Genomic DNA, 17,874 nt, shown 5'->3' on the forward strand with positions numbered 1-17,874 from the left:
TGGTTGATCTGCTACCTTTATTATATATTTGCCTTTACAGTGATTTTATTACTTTTTTAAAATAATTTTCCTATTAGTATTTGTAGTCTTTTCTTTTCCACTTAAATAAGTTCCTTCAGCATTTCTTGTAAGCCTGGTTTTTTGGTGATAAACTCCTTTAGTTTTTGCTTGTTTGGGAAACTCTTTCTCTCTCCTTCCATTCTGAATGATAGGCTTGCTGGGTAGAGTATTCCTGGCTGTAGGTTTTTTCTTTCAGCACTTTTAATATATTGTGCCACTGTCTTCTACCCTCATGTCATTTGTTGCCTTTCTCTTGTTGCTTTTAGGATTCTCTCTTCTTTAATTTTGGGCATTTAAATTATAATGTGTCTTGGTGTGGGCCTTTTTGGGTTTATCTTCTTTGGTGCTCTCTGTGCTTCCTGTACCTGAATGTCTGTTTCCTTTCTTAGGAAAGTTTTCTGCGATTATTTCTTTAAATAAATTCTCTGACCCTTTGTCTCTCTCTTCTCCTTCTGGGACACCTATAATATGGATGTTAGAGTGCTTGATGTTGTCTCAGATATCCCTTACACTGCCCTCATTCTTTTTAATTCTTTTTTCTTTTATCAGTTCAGCTTGAGTGATTTCATCTAGTCTTTCGTCCAGCTTGCTGACCCATTTCTCTGTGTCATATACTCTGCTATTGAGTACCTCTAGTGAATTTTTCCATTTCCACTGTTGTATTCTTCATTTCTGATTCGTTCTTTTTTATATTTTCTAATTCTTTGTTGAAGTTCTCACTGAGTTCATCCTTTATGATACCAAGATTGATGTGCATCCTTATGACTTTTTGTTTTAACTCTAAGTAGGTTATTTCTGTTTCATTTAGTTCTTTTTCTGGGGTCTTGTCCTGTTCCCTGACTTAAAACATATTCCTTTGATTCCCCATTTTGCCTCTTTCTCTGTGCTTATATCTACCCATGTATATCTGTCCTATTTAGGTCTGCTAGATCTCCCAATCCTGGAGAGGTGGCCTTATGGCTGGTTGCTAGGCTCAGGGACGTACAACTGCTGTAGACCTCAGCCTGCAAGGCTCTTGTCAGCTCTCTCAGGATTGCGTCTGAGTGGGGCTGGCCTCAGGCATGGGATCACCATGCTTTGGAAGGTGGGGCCAATCCCTATGTGTCCATTTGAGAAGCACAAGTCTGCTGCAGGTAACAAGCTCCACAGCCTACAGACCCACATGCCCTGTCAACACATTCCTGCCCCATGCAAATGCCCTGACCCTCTGAAGTGGACCCAGTTGCCCCACTACAGAGGCTCCACGCTCTCCACCAACACAGGCCTGCCCATCATGCATACCCTGCCCCACAGTGGCAGACCCACTTGCTTGGCTGCAGAGGTTCCAGGCACCTCACCTATGTGTGCCCACAAGTTACCTGAGGGCTTGCTGTTGGGTGGGGCCAGTCCCTAGGGTCAGCTGCCTGTCCTGGCTGAGATGGATTAAATCAGTGCTGTAGTGGGTGGGGCAGACCTCTGGGCTAACAGGCCAGGGGAAGAACTCCAATGGCATCTGCCAGCATCTGTGTCAGCACCCCTGTACTAGGTCACAATAATGGCTGCTACCTATGGCTCAGTGCCTGGGAAGGTCTCACCTCTCACCAAGATGCATCCAGAACCTATCAAATGAGTCTCTTTTCACCAAAAGACTGTATACCCTTCTTTCTGGTGATTTTAGTTTGCTTTCCAAAACTGGTGAATTTGTGCATAGGCCTGTTTAGAGCAGGCTGTTTTCCCCTTACATCTGATAGCTTTTCTGGGGACATTCCCCTTTGTAGTTAATAGCCAGAAAAACCAGGTATTATGACACTTATCTCAGTTGTGCTGAGTCCAAAATTTGCTTATTTTGGCAATGCACCCCTGTTCAGTTCCTCTACTTCTCCAGGGAAGGCTTCATACCTCAAGATTACTCCTGGCTGACCATGAGACACCATAGCTCGAAGGTGGCTTTTCTCTAGAAAGGAATTTCTGTCTCTTCTACCTCAGTCAGCACCATCCCTTGTTGTGTGGGTTCTTTTTATCCAGTTTTCAGTTTTCTCTCAGGGATAGTTGTTCCAAGAGTTGTAAATTTGTTGTGTCCATGGGAGGAGGTGAGTCAGAGTCTGCCTACACTGCCATCTTGACCTAAATTCCTCTCCTTTATGTTTTTAATATGACTCCACTGTGTCTATATACTGAAGTACTTAAATGTCTCCTTCACTCATGGGTTTGTCTTAGACACAATCCTACCCCCTTTCTCTGGAGTTATAACTTTTCTTTTGAACTCATAACACCTGCTGTAGTATGCTATCTTAATTTACCTTTTAAAACTAAAATGTATAAGATACCAATATCACATTCAGGCACAATGATCAATCTTTGGCATATATTTATTTATTTAATTCTCATACTATATGTTAGGTACTATAACTATTTCCACTTTATAGATGAGAGAACCAAAGTTTTGAGTTAAATAGTTTTCCCAAACTCACATAGTGCTGGAGTTAGGATTTTGAGAAAATCCCGTGCAATCAACTGTACCATAATGTGTTTTCATGGGAGATGCATGGCCCTTGTTGAGAAATTTGAATTTCCTTGTAGGAGATAAGATAGATAAAGTCTTATTAGTAAAGCAAACAGAAGTAAAATAAAGTTTCAGTAAGATCAATATATAACTGAGACACTTTTTAGAGTAAAGTTGTGCAATTAAGAATTATTCCATGTCAACATGTTTATATAAGGACTTGGGTTTACTGTCACCTTATATAAATGGAACTCTAGAGTAGTTCACTGTAATACTTGAAAGTTAAAGTTGCTGCATTCAAATCATTCTCACTCCAGTTTTCAAACCAATACATAAAGAGGCAGAAAATATTTCCAAAAGCTTCAGGTTCACAATTCCTCCATCCATCAGGGATATGTTGGCCCATTCAGAGCTTCTGAGCTTCTGTGCCAGAGTCACCTTAAATAATGACACTTAATAGTGAGTGAATCTACAGAAAATCCTTTCATTCACTTTTATTAAAAATTCAAATTTCACCTTCCCAAACTATCTAATCCACATTTTGGCATGATATTTCTAGGATTAAGCATCTATTTTTACCCAACTCTCTGCTTAGTCGCTTTATTACCCCTTACAGTTTAGAGACCTAACCTGAAGCCCTCACCAGCACTGTGATCACCCTCCCTCATTCTTAAGGGGAGATTTTTCTCCTATCTAAGCTCATAGACTGGATCCCGTTGATATTGACAAGTCAATTATCAATCCATCTTATTGAGTGCTCACTAATTCAGCAAATATTTAGTGCTCACCGCAACACAGGGAAATCTGGTGATCCAAAAGCAAATTAGTGTAACCCCTACTAACAAGTAGCTATCGCAATCAAGAGGTAAAGACAAATAGATATTAACAGTTAACAGCTTCTTGGGCCAAATCTCATTTGCAAGGCTGTACGTTGAGAAAAACACATTTTCAGCTGAATAACTTTGCTTTGTGCCCATATTGCCCCGCTGGATGTATTTCATAGCTTTTTTTATATGCCCACTCTCTGCTACCATGGCAATTTAATTATGCTCCACTGCTTTGACAAGAAGCTTAACAGATATGACTCTAAACTTAGTGAGGAATAGTTGAATCCCAATTAGGAGTAAGCTAAATGACAACCTTCTGTTGTCTTTCTATTACCCATAGAAACTCAAGGTATATGAGCTAAAATATGAAAACAATGACCACAATGAAAAAAATGTCAAGAATCTTAATGGTAGAAACATGAAAATCCTATGTGAACATCCTCAATCCTGGATTTACAACTTTATTGTTATCTTCATAAATTTCAGGAATATATTCCCCAAATAAGTAAAATTATTGCATTTTATTTTAGAGTAATGAGACACAGTGCAAAAACTCAATGAAGCATTTGTTATAGTCACTAGTATATAATCAAAGTACATTAAATGTGGGCAGAGGGGGAACTGGCCTCACCCAGAATGAAGACAAACCACAGCCGCCTCCACATCCAGGCACGTGGCAGGTCACAGCAGGTGCCTGGATGGTGCAGATGGCACCAAAAAAGAGAAAGAAAGAAAGAAAAACAAAGGAAAGAAGGAAAGAAGAATGAAAACGTGTTTGCAGTTAAGAAAAAAAAATATTCAAGCAAAATTGACCCAACTTGTAAGGAAAGAGAGAAGGCAACTTTGGAAACCTCCATATACGGATGAAAATAATGAAGGTGGTTTGGTGTTGAAGGCCCTTGCTAAGAAGGACTCTGACAAGACAGAATGTTGTGGAAACGAAATAGAAAAGAAAAGGGAAGAAATATGCTGCAATGCAGTCGAGCGTGAAAAAGGAAATGAAAATGATAAAACAGCAGGAATTGCTGCAGTTGAGGTATTTTTGCCTCCGAGACTAAGAAAAGACAGGAAAAACTTTTTGAAGACCCAATTGTACATCCCTGGCAGAGAACTGAGTTCTAAAGTATCTAAAACCTTTGGATTTCAGGAAAATTATATCAAAATTATCCTAAATAAGAAACAACTTTGACTAGGGAAAACACTAGAACAAGGAGTGACACAATGTAAAAGCTATGGTGCTCAAACTAAAACAGTCTGAAGAGAATGTGGGGAAAAAAATTTTAGTTTGAAGAAGAACAAAATGAAACTGAACTTCGTTTGAAATAAATGAAAGAAAAAAGAAATTCCCAAAGAAAAAAACTGAAAGAAAAATTAATTCCAAGGACTTAGAGAGGACTAGAAATACTGGGAGAGAGAGTTGAGATAGCGGTAGATCCAGAAACTGTATAGCTAATGAGACAGGCAGACCAATCAGAATTCCTCCATCACAAAGAAAAGCCCTTATGTTAGCTATGGTTATCATGAGAAAAGCAGAGATTTTCTGAAAAGAAAAGAGTATGGATATTCCATACCTTACCAGTTCTGTTGGATGCTGAAAAATATTTCTGCGAGTGTAGCAAAGAACTACTGGATAAAGAACATAACTATGCAGTGCTCCAGTTAGATACAGTATGATGTTACTTCTGCTTTGGATAACTGGCTTGACAATGCAGAAAAATATTAAACTTGGCCCAGAAATGCCTTAAAAATTGTTATAGAGAAAATCATCAGACTGGTCCACAAAGAAGGAAATTGTGGGAAAGAGAAGGTATTGTTTTCAAGACTTTACTTGCTTCAAGGTATCTGCAATTATCACAATAGAAATGGTGAAGAGGCTTGTGGGTATCTCAATAAGGCATGCCAATACTTTAAAGAGCTATGTTTGAACCAGCAAAAGTTCCCAATTTGTTGTGGTTGGGATTTAATGCCCAGGGAGCCTGGCTTGACCTAAGGTCATTTGACGAGAACGTGGATTAGGTAGCCACTGAAATTACCTACCGCAGAGTGGAATTTGCCCAAATAAGGAGAGAGAAAAAAGAGAAGAAAAGACACTGCCTGGAGAACATAAACTCCTCGAAAGTAATGGGTTACTCTACTCACCCAGCCAAGCAAGGCCCTCTGTCAGGCCAGCAGGAACGGAGTTGAAGCCCTGAGGATTCTTCTCATTAATGCTCAGATATGGTGGTTAAAAGATTCAGATCCTGAAACCAACAACCCTCAAGAAAGTCTTCTGGAAAATATTGACCAACTGGTGTACGTGGGCTTTGACACGATACTGTCATTCTGAAATTCTAATTTTGACAATTGTACGTTTAAGTCCAAAATCTCCAAAGAGTTTTCCTTATTTCAGGTTCCATTTAAAAAATATTAGTTTTTATCTGGTTGCTTTGTAGTAGCTCCTCCTTATCTATTTGTTTGTCATCTTAAAAAATGGCAAAGTAACCAAAAGCAATTTCTTCCTGTTTCAAATCTATGCCTTATTATGTATGGCAAACCTTTATAATAAGTCTAGCCAAATGATGGTTTTAAAAATATGAATATTTTGTGAGAAATAAAAACTGCAAACAATATTTGAATCAATTATGATTAAATGAATAAAGATATTAAAATATAAACAGTTGCTCATCTAGTTACTACATTGGCACTAAAATGCATAATTTATATTGCCTTTGAATTTCAATGTTTAGTGACTATAATAAATTACTATTACATATTCTCCAGTTCCATTGTATGTCACAATTGTATGATCACAAGTAAAATATAGAATATAATTCATGCATTTTTTGGTTTATTTATCTAGGTATTTTGATTCTTCAAATTCATATTTTAAAATAATCAAAAAAATTTTTAAATAACTGGAAACACTTTAGGAAAAATGCTTCTTTTATTTCATCCACAAAACTTGGTTATTAACAATTTTGGGCATTAACTCATCATGCAAGATAGGATTTTAAAAAATACTATTTTGATATACACTGGTAGTCTTCAATTAAGAATACGTGGGATTCTGAAGCAACTCAATTGTGTGAAAGTTGCAACAACATATGGAACACATTATCTCACGTTAGCAATGTTATACACGGGGTCGAAATTTTCTTGTTTTGTCCATCAAAGTCTATTTCTTCAATAATGAACTTGAGTCATAGTAACGGATTGAGTGCTTGAAACTCTAAACAACCAGGATGAATTTATTACTATGACAAAATGTATTCATAAATCCAGCAAGAGTAGTCATAAATTCAAAACTCCCTTGGCTCCTTAATCCCCAATACGTGTCCCCCTGACAAGCCCTAAAGCCTCTTTTCCTGACCCTTGTGGTCTTGACTAGGTCTTGACTAGCAAGGACAGACACAGAGGTATGGAGGAAAATGAATCACAGACACCAGGGTTTTGAATATAGTAGACTGATGTCTGGACAGATAGAGAAAGGAAAGGTGAGTAGATATTGTGAACAGAACTCTTTCGTCTTTCTGAGAATATCTCTTCACCTGCTTCTCTAATCAACCCCTACCTCTTCCTTTTCACTCATCCTCCTAAAGAATGACCACCAGTGTTTCCTCTGCTCCAGTCATTGGTTATCACTAGGCTCTTGTTCATTTTAGGCCTTTAGTCACTGCAATTGTCACTGAGTTTTTATATAACATTTCTTTCTGAAAGCTACAGCATGGCCTTTAAAATTTGTTTTGTTTCATTTCATTTTCTATTATAATAAATAGCAAAGAGGAAATAAAAATATTTTGTGCTTTAAACATCTTTAGTCACAAAATCTGTATATAAAAACTTATCATTTGTCTTTATGACAAATACAATTAGTTGGGCACATAGCAATTCTGGGCATTTTCTTATGGGTGTTTTGGCTAATCTCAGCTGTGCTCCACATGTTCTTCATCTTTCTTTGAGTACTAGTAGGCTAGCCCAAGGATATTCTTCTCAAGGAGTTGGCTGTAGCACAGGATAGAAATCTCAATTGCACATGTACTTTTCTAGGCATTGGTCAACTTATACTTACTAACAGTCAATTGGCTAAAGCCAGTCATTTACAAAAGTCAAAGTCAAGGGGTATAAAATATATTCAACATTTTAAATGGGGCAAACTTAGAAGTCAAATAACAAAGACTGTAGACACATTGATGAATAAATAGCGGGGCCAGTAATAAAATCTACCACAGTTTTCAAACACTGTTTTGCTGCTATGTTGAAGAAAAGATTTCTGAGGTTGATTTAGGGTTAAAAGAAAATTATTTTGACCTAGCTGTTTGGAAAAGTTTCAAGTTTCCTGAAAAACCCTCCAAATTCTCATCTCTTATCTAATTTCTACACATTCTCCAAAGTCCAACTTATTTCCCATCTAGTATTCTCTATAATACAAACACTTTTTTACTAAGTCTTCCATACATCATTTCACCTTGCCCTTAGTGGGAGGCTAGTAAAAGTCAGAGCAGAGATATTTAGTGCATTGAATCAATAGATCACTTGGGAAGAAGTGATGGTGCTGTTGAGTCCAACTATGTCCTTATTGGTTTTCTGTCTGCTGGATATGGCCATTTCTGATAGAGGGTTGTTGAGGTCTCCAACTATGACAACAGATTCATCTATTTCATCTTGCAGTTCTCTTAATTTTTGCCTCGTGTAGCTTGACACTCTGTTGTTAGGCACACAGACAGTAAGAGTTGTTACATCTTCTTGGAGAATTGACCCATTTATTGTCATATAATACCTTTCTTTATTGCTGATAACTTTCCTTGCTTTGAAGTCTGCTCTGTCTGAAATTAATACAGCTACTCCTGCTTTGTTTTTATTAGTGTTAGCGTGACATACTTTTCTCCATCCACTTACTTTTAATCTATATGTGTGTGTGTTTATATTTAAAGTTGGCAGAGATACATATTTAATAAAAAAGTATTGAGTTGATATGGACAAAAATGCTTAATCCTGTTACAGTAATTTTTCTCCTCTAGCTTTCAGTAGGTGAAAAAATATTTGGAGTGGAAGGTAGACAATAACCTTCTTCATTCTAACTACAGGGAAACCAATGAGAATTCAAAAACAGATTGATTCTGAAAGGTGATAAGCCTCCTGTAACTGAATGAGAAAGGAAGAAAGGGGTAAGAGAAAAGATCAGATTGGTAAAAAGAAGGCCAGGTAGTACAGAAATTCTGGCTTGAAAAGGCAGATGACATTGTATTTAATTCTGTGTTTAATAGTAAGCCTATGGAGGGCTTTAAACAGAGTAATTACAAACCTAGCTTACTTTTGAAAGGAATGTATTAGCTACTATTTTGAGAAAAGACTCTAATGAGACAATGGCCAATCTGGGAGACCAGTATGGAAGCTTGTGATTATCTCAGCAGTTGTAGATGGTGGAATGGGCTTGGCTGGTGCTAAAGAACACAATATTCAAGACACTTGTTTAAGAATGGTAAGGCAGACTTTATTCAAGGGGAACTACTACAATGGAGACTTACCATGGGGGTGATAGATTGGGCTTAACTCTGAATAAAGCAGGGAAAAGTGGGAATTTGTAGCCAAGGAGCAAGGTGGGGTTTAGTGGATAGAAAAATTGCTAAGAAGGAATATCAGAGGTAAGGGGAGATTCTGGCTAAATCCACCAAACACGACTCCTGTTGAAGCAGGTCAGGGTGATCATACATCACCTAGCAGATAGTGGAGGATGAGGAGCCCAACTATATATAAAGGATGATCGGATATCAATGGGGGATTCTGATTAAACTGACTTAGCAGGATTCTTGCTAGAACTGGGCTCTTGAGAGACATGAGCCTATGTCCCTCTCATGGATGGAGCCTAGTGGAGCTCACAAGAGCCTTCCTAGAGTTTTGTCAAGGAGACGATCTTTATCAGTGGTAATAAAGGAATTAGTAAGAAAAAATCTGATTCTAGGTCTATTTCAAAGCTTGAGTCACAGGATATTTTGAAATATTGGTCATAGGGCATGAGAAAGAGGAGTTATGTTTTCAAAATTTTTGGCCTGAGTAACTGGAAGCATGTAGTTGCCATTTACTTTGGTCTTGGGTACTTAAGCATAAGACTATTATTATATATCTAAATAGTGACATTCTGTATTTAGAAGATCCATTTAAAAATCAAAAACATTTGAATGGTATTTAAAATTATCTATTAAGGAGTTTTACATGTTGGAAGAAGGGTGAAGAAGTTGTCACTATATCCTCATTCCTGTAGCTGATCATAGGCCCTAGATGGTATTTTCAACTGCCTTTCTCTTTTATCTATTCCATGTTTTCTTTGCTCTCAGACAGGACTAAAGAATACTTTATCTGATATGCTATTCCAAATCTTCATTACTGACGTTTTTTGGTCCCAGCTGCATGAGATGCATGCTATATTTCATTCAATATTACTTTTGGATTTAGCAGCACTAGATGGTCCCAGGGAATCCTAAGACCTTATCCATCTTTTCTTTTCCTACTACTTACTAAGGGTTATATTTTTCCTGTTAGGGTAAGGATTAGTTATTAGACAGTAATTCATTTTGACTTATTTATCCACAGGCATGTGTTGATTAAAATGACTTGCAGTGCAAAGGAAACCCTGTTGTATTACCTCATGTACATAATCTTTCTTTTAATATAAGACCAGTGACCAAGAAGAGCCTTGGATCACAAGGAGTAGACCATACATTCTCAAGTAGGTCAAGGATGTGATAGGGAGATTCATCTCTTCTGTTCCCATTTTTTTCCATGTGGATCCATGTATTCTATCAGAAAGAAAAATGATACTGTATATTAGTCAGTTGCTATTTTTTAGGATAGTAGATAAAGCTTGCAAGTTGTGGTCACCTAGTTGAAATATTAAACATATTTTTTTATATTAATTCCAATGTACTCTAGGGCAGTTGTTTCTGAAAGACGGACTGCATGTTAAGCTTGGTGAATATCATGAGCATATTGTACAACCTTATATCTTTAAACTTAAAAAGCATTTTTTGGTCATAAGCATGATTGTGGATTAGATCATGATATTAAATAACACAAACAGTAAATTTGCTTAAGGTCATGCTAACTAAAATATGGTATGTGTAACAGTAATTTCAAATCAATAGTGGCTCTTTTCCATGATGGGAAATGCTTAACATCAAAAAACAAATTGGCACCCTACTAGCTGATTGACTGAGGGTACGGTGACCCATCGGATTGGTTCATGTCACTGGCAAATTATACATCTACTAATGATGTTAATCAAGTCAGCCTTGATAAGGGGAAGTCAATATTGGGCTATGTATAACGTTTGTCCCTGCCACCACTATCACTTGGTTCATGAGCTCCTTGTGGGAGAGGTGAGTGTGGCAGAGTAAAAGGCTAGTTAACATCCACACGCATCTCCACAGTTGAAGCCTCTTTTGAGCATTCACACAGGACAAAGATAGCACACTCCTGAAGCATTTGAGGCAGATCATTTACTTTACTCTTTCCCAAAGCTCGTCATTAGAACTCCAGCATGATCCTTGCCAACTCACTTAAAGTATAATCAAACTGTTAGCCTCAAATGTTAGAGATCTTTACCTCTAGCCATCTCTTCTTTCTAATAAAGATATCAATGAGAATAGTCACTAACATCTTCAGCCCAGGAGGGTCTCTCTTGAGCCTTAATACAAAAATACTGCATTCTCTGCTGATGTAGAAAATTTTATAGGTCTATCTTTAAGATAAGCCTGATGAATAAATCTTAAAATAAACTCAAGATTACTTGCCATTATCCTAATTCTCGAGACTCTATGAAGTAACTGAAAGTAGCTATAGAAACAATTCTTAATGTCAGTGCTCCGTTTGCCAAACCTAGCATAATTTTAGATTATTAATAACAAGGAAGAATCTATTTTGAAAAAATATTAATCTCAGCCCTATGGACTCCATGATAAATTAGCTACATTTCTATTTGATAATTCCTGGTCTCATTCCTGGAATGTCCACTTTGTGTCTGGGAATACATTTCAAACATTGCATCAGCTCCCATCAACAGCCCATCACCAGGAGAATTGCCACTCCTAGTATTTTCACATACGCATGTGCTCTCCTGACTAAATGTGTTCCCAGTTCTTTGGTGAGGGGAATGTTTCTGGGCCTTCTTAGTTTGGGGAGTAGTTTAGGGTATTACACATGGCAAAAGCATCTTTCAGTCCTTCACTTCCTCCTTCTCCATATTAAAGGGAATTTTCAGATTGTCCAACTATGTTAGTATGAACAAACTTTGAATCAAGATTTCAGTAACCATCCAGGCAAATGATTTTATCTATGCAAGCTAGCACACTAAACCCAGAATTTCTATCAGTTCACCCATATCTGTACATTTAACTTCACCTAAAATTATCTTCTTCCTTCTTTTTTGGTTCGTCCAGCACACTTAAAATACATTATCTCATGTATTATTAAATTAATTAATAATATACATTAAAAACTATAAAGTAAATTAAATTAAAAACTGTAAAGTAAATTAAAAACTGTATGTAAATTAACTATTATAATTATATATACTTAATACATATTAAAAACTGGAAAAACATAAATATATATTATAAGCATGAATAAAATATATATTTTTAATATATTACTTGATTATATATTTATTATTTACTCTACAGGTTTATTATTATATTATAATATATAATATATTATATATTTATCAGCAAAATTCTATATCCTTTTTTGATTATAAGCTTTTTTCTCCTGTGTTTGAATATGTAATTTCATGCATTTGCTTGAATCTTATTTTAGTTATAGCTCTGAATACAATAAGAGAGCTGTTGAGTATAGAATATGGGAGGATTGAATTCTCTTTGGAAGAAACTGCTTTGGTCAAATAATTTTAAGATTTTTGAGTAGGACAGGAAGAGTCACATCAGACAGAGGTAATATCTCAGTTGGAAATAAAGGTTGACTTGGAGTCTGGATATTTGGGGTATTTTAAGACATCCAAATCTCTCCATATGTCCTTATACCTACATTCAGTGTTTTATTCTTTCCCTATCAAAGCTGTGTCATGTTTGATGCATTGTCAGATTGTTAATTCAACCTATATAAATTGAAAGCCCTTAGGATCGAGATTTTAGTTTGATTTTCATCTATCTCAGCCTAGAGGCAAAAAGAAATGAGAGATGCTGAAAATCCCTGGTTATCTGTCTGAGGTTTCAGCTGAGAATTTAGAACCTTGAGTTTGTTATGCATTTTCTTTAAGCTGTCCAGCAAAATTAAAAGCAACCAGCCCACCCTAGAGCACTGAATTCCTCATGGCCTTCATTCTGTTCTTTTTGAGAGGTGACTCAATCTCTCAAAGCCTCGTCATTAATAGACACTTCATTCTAGGTGACCACAGGTAATAATTTAATTAGCTGTTTTTCCACTGAATGCCATGGGTTGCCAGAATCCCATGTCTTAATCCAACCTGAATGTTCTCTGCCTTCAGCCACAAACAGACCATAAAACAAACGTTAGCTTCCTCTAAGGTTTCTAAAGTTTTCTTGCCCACAATTAATCCAGTTACAAATTTATGTATTAGTCAATGATGTTAATTGTAAATAACCAAAGCCTATTCTATGTTATTAAACAAATAAATAGCTCATTAAACATTGAGTAATTCAAAATATTGTTGAGGGCTACCTACTTTTGGTCTAGGCTAAGATTCCAAAAAGAATGCCCCCCAAAATGAGATGCTCCAGGATTTCAATTCTACTATAATTTCTGCCACCTCTGTGTTAGAAAATTGACCCAGTGACGACCTAAACTGTCACTGATGAAGGGGGAGAGAGAGAGAGATAAATGATTCCTATAGAAAGGATTTAAATCCTGGAGAACAAAAATGACTGTCAAATGTTAACTACACCAGTGATACTTGCTTATTGTTCAAATTTACGTCTAAAACCCTTAAAAATTGCTTATGAGTTCTTTGAATGTTTATTGGCCTTTTGATTTAGATTGATAGAGTGGGGAACAAACTTCTGTACTGGAGGATAGCTATTGCCAGACTACAGATATGGAAGCCATGGCTGCTATTGTTTGCATGTTTCGCACAAGTGGAGTGAATGAGGAAGTGTTGGTAGGGTCATCTACTCTTCATAGGTAGATTTCAATTAAATGTTTGCTTTCTGCTCTATTCAATAGTGCTTTCACTCGGTACCTGGGATTTCTAAGTCCTAAATCTGTCTATGGATCTGCAACTCTCAAGGGCTCTCTTCCTGAGTCTTCCTCAATGCATAATTTCAGTACTATTTTTTCTTACTATAGCTATAGCTGGGCTTTGAGAGTCTTGTGTGTTACTCTGTTATCTTGACCTAAGGGAAAGCAGACAGAGTGAAGAATCTAAAACACAATTGCAAAGTTTAAATCAGCTTTACAAGCAAGAAAGACACAATGATGAGAAACAAATAAATGATGACAAATTCTATTATTAAATTACTCTATATTCCAAGTTTTCATGCCTTATATCAGTATTTCATATTTTACTTTTAACCTTTAAAATTGTCACAGTGATTAAACAATATGAATAGTTCCATGTTTAAAATTAATACTGGTTATTTTCAGAAAATATGTTGTTTTCATTGTTTTAGGCTACTCCTCCTACACTAAATTTGACCTCATATGACCCCAAAATCAAATTGGATTGCCTAAAACTTGAGGTGAAGAGATCAAACTAACCTATAATAATAAACATCAAGGCAATGGTTGGCTAGCCACAACTGATTCACCATTTTTAAGATTACTAGTAATGTAGATAAGATAAAAAGTCTTCTAATTTTTTCTCATATAATCATGATTTTGTTTAAATAATAATTTGAAAACCTTTTACCTTTCAAAGATTTATTCTTTTAGCTGTGATTCGAGTCATCTATCTCTTCCTTATCCACTTTCCATACAACCAATGAAGTACATTTTTCCTTAATTTGATATGTTAAAATGTGCAGCAGTTTCAAAGGTCTTTCTGATAATTGCCGTTTAAAAATAATAATTTCACATCACATATTTAGGAGCAACTTACATCTATGTGAGAAATGAATATATTTAAGTATATCAATTTATCTATCAATCTATCTACTGAGTTACATAAACATACGAAATTGTATTTATATATTTATATTATATTCACTTTTTTTTCATCTTTGCCTTTCCATGCTGGCAGGATATCTCTGTAAAAAATGAGTTTTTAACATCAAAAATATCTCACCATTACAGTACACATCATAGTACATCAGGCTTTCTTCTAAATCGTTGTCCATCATTATTATAAAATATGTTCTGATTAAGAAATTTTCCAGCTGGAGAGATTTTATTGATTAACAAAATTTTGTCTTTATATGTATACTCTTCAACTTTAGATAATATTGAAATCATCAATGAATTCTATGATTTCCTAACAGAAATGAAATTTGTTACTAAGAACTGTCTGTCCTCTGAATTTCTTTTTTTTTTCCTTCTTCTTCTCCCCAAAGCCCCAAGTACATAGTTGTATATTTTAGTTGTAGGTCCTTCTAGTTCTGCTATGTGGGATGCCACCTCAGCATGTCTTGATGAGTGGTGCTAGGTCCAGGTCCAGCATCCAAACTTGTGAAACCCTGGCCTGCCAAAGTAGAGTGCTTGAACTTAACCACTCTGCCATGAGGCCGACTCCTGAGTTTCCTATATCACTAAATTATTTGTATGATTCAAGTTAGTTATGATTTTTCTCCAGAGTCTGGGCTAGGTAAAAAATGTATACACAAGGTGCTTATGCCTTATTTTACCTTCAAAAGTGATTTCTAGTAATGCACTCAATTTTTCTGAGACAAAATTAATTTTTCTGTTAGCATATGTATTTATTTCATCATTTTTATTTTGCTTGGGTCTTAATGTAAGATGAGCTACGTGAGGTCTTTAGTACAATGATTCAACCAATCTCACTTCCTCAAGCCCTTTCCATTGCAGAAGGGGTCTAGGAGTGTATAATCACTGCCACACATTTCTAGAGCATTTGATGAAACAGATCCCTCCCATCTGCTTGAACTACTGTCACCTTCTTATTTCTAAGAGATTACATTCTTCTCTCTACCCTCTTGCCGTCAGAGCCATTCTTATCACTTACCTTGCTGGTTCATTTTTTTCTCACAGAATCTCTTAAATAGAGAGTGCTTCAATATTCTGTCTTCAACCTCTTTCTCTTTTTACTTTCCCTTGGATGAGTGCTCATATCCACTAGCATGGCTTATATTATAACTTTTGAGGTGACAATTTTGAAATACCTATTGCAACCTCAGACTTTGTTATATTTTTGAACTAGCTATTCAATGACCTACTGAACATCTGTGATGTCCAAGAAATGCCTCAACGCAGCATGCTCAAAATTGAACTCTGAATACCCCTGTCTTTGTCTGACTCTGTACTAGCTGAGTTTCTTGGACCAGAGATTTCTGTGTTGTTAGAAAATGCTGTGAAAATTATCCAGACTCTCACTCTAATTCTCTAAGAGGCGTCTAATGAACTATCTGGGCCATGTGGGGGATGTGGGAGTGGGACGGTTTCTGGGGAATGGACTACTATGTGACCATATAGAGCCAGTAATACCAAATACAAGCCTGGAAAAGAGCGACCACAAATGGTTAAACAACGCTCTGATTTCACCATATGTTCTTACTTTTTACTTCCCCTGCCTTCATTGCCAGATTCAGGGTGAACATATACTTCCCAAGGATATATCAGGAAGATAAGAGGGAAGAAGCTTAGGGCTAGTGTCTTCAACTCTGCACTATGACTGAGAAAATGATAGTATTATAAATTGAGTATCTAGTAGTGAATAAACTTTTTATACTCAAAGTTACTAAATATGTTTCTGCTAGTAGCAAATTAAGTAAATTGGACTCATCCTCTTCTAGAAAAAATAAACCTGTATATAACATTAATAAAATATATTCTGGAATTGTAGAACTAACAAGGAATTTAAAAATTATGGGTCAACGTTCAGGAAAATAGAAAACCTACAGTGGCTTTATATCACCTTTGACATAGATAGATCTCTAATTCCAGATGAGACTTCAGAGATGAATAAGTGAGTGGAAGTTTTGTCAGACTTGTGGGGCTAAAGGGATAAAAATTAGAGTCTCATAACCAAAAGAAAAAGGTCTGATAAACCCTAATATTTTGGATGAGAAAGCCCAAGGGCTTTGTTACAGGAGAAATGGTACACCAGAAATGACTATCCTTCACAAGAAGTGAAGTCAAGCAAGAAATCATCCCATGCCCTGTTTAGAATATGGCCAGGATGGTGACTTTCTCTCTCCACTTTCCAGAAATATACATAAAACATCTCTGAAACGATATAAGTACACCGTAAGTCACAAATGATCTCTAAAGTTTTTCACAAACAATCACCAGTAAATATTCAATGTGCAACATAGCATTGTGTAAGAAAAATAAAAACCAGCTAATGGGACTCAGATATTAGAGTTGTAAGAAATTATAAAATATTTATATTTATTGCTGAACTAAATAAAATTTGAAAAATTCAGGCAATGTTTAGAAACCAGAAGGTAGAACAGAGAGTAAATTTTAAATTTTGAAATAAAGTAATTATAACATAGATGAAATTAAAAATAGCAACAAACGTGGGTTAGCAGCAGATGAGCTACAACTGAAGAGATAATTAACAAAATTAATTCTAAGTTTTCAGCAAGAGAGCTTGGTAAAGATAAAAGGAAGAAAATAACACAGAATAAATATTTCAAAAAATGATTGCTGGGAATATTCTAAAACATAAAATCTTCCTGCAATCATTTTAGAAGCACTATGAAATTTCAGCAGGAAAACTACAAAGAAAATAACTCTGAATCTCGTAAGAAGACTGTTGACATACGTTGTCAAAGAGAAAAATCTCAAAGCAGCAAGAAGAAAATAATTGATTACCTCCCTATAAGTAATAAGTCTAACATGAGACTTCTCAATAGAAACAATGAGAGCCAAGGGGTCGTGGAATATTTTTAAACTGCTGAAAAAGAGTACCAATCTAGCATTCTATATCCAGTGAATAAACTTGAAATGGAGAAATTTTCAAACACTGAGATAAGAAGATTGAATTAAGGAAGCACTGACTGGTTTTCTTTAGTCAGAGAGAAAATGATTGTAGATGGAAGCTCCGAGATACAGGTTGAAGAGTAAAAACTGGTTAAATCTAGAAGTAAATATAAATGAACACTGATTACACAATTCATTAGTAACGTGTTATGGAGCATTATATAAGGAAAATTTAAATGTGCAAGATCCTCTGACTTATGAAAGGCAGAATTATATTGGGAAATAATAACCAACAGAGAGCTAGACAGGCTATATTAATTTCTGACAAATTGGACTTTAAGAGAAAATGTATGAGTAGGTTGAATACAATATATTCAGACTACTCCACAGGAATAATTGGATATTTTAACACATCTTACTCAGAAATGGATACAACACACAGAAGAAAAAATCTATAAG

General features: G+C 35.8%; 1 pseudogene; it reads left to right on the forward strand.

Annotated features, from left to right (window-relative positions):
* The first annotated feature begins 4,132 nt into the window (after positions 1–4,132).
* Positions 4,133–5,695, forward strand: LOC103555874 (NEDD8 ultimate buster 1 pseudogene; annotated as a pseudogene).
* Positions 5,696–17,874: the final 12,179 nt, after the last annotated feature.

This window comes from Equus przewalskii, chromosome 16 (genome assembly GCF_037783145.1).
Source record: "Equus przewalskii isolate Varuska chromosome 16, EquPr2, whole genome shotgun sequence".
NCBI classification, from domain to species: Eukaryota; Metazoa; Chordata; class Mammalia; order Perissodactyla; family Equidae; genus Equus; species Equus przewalskii.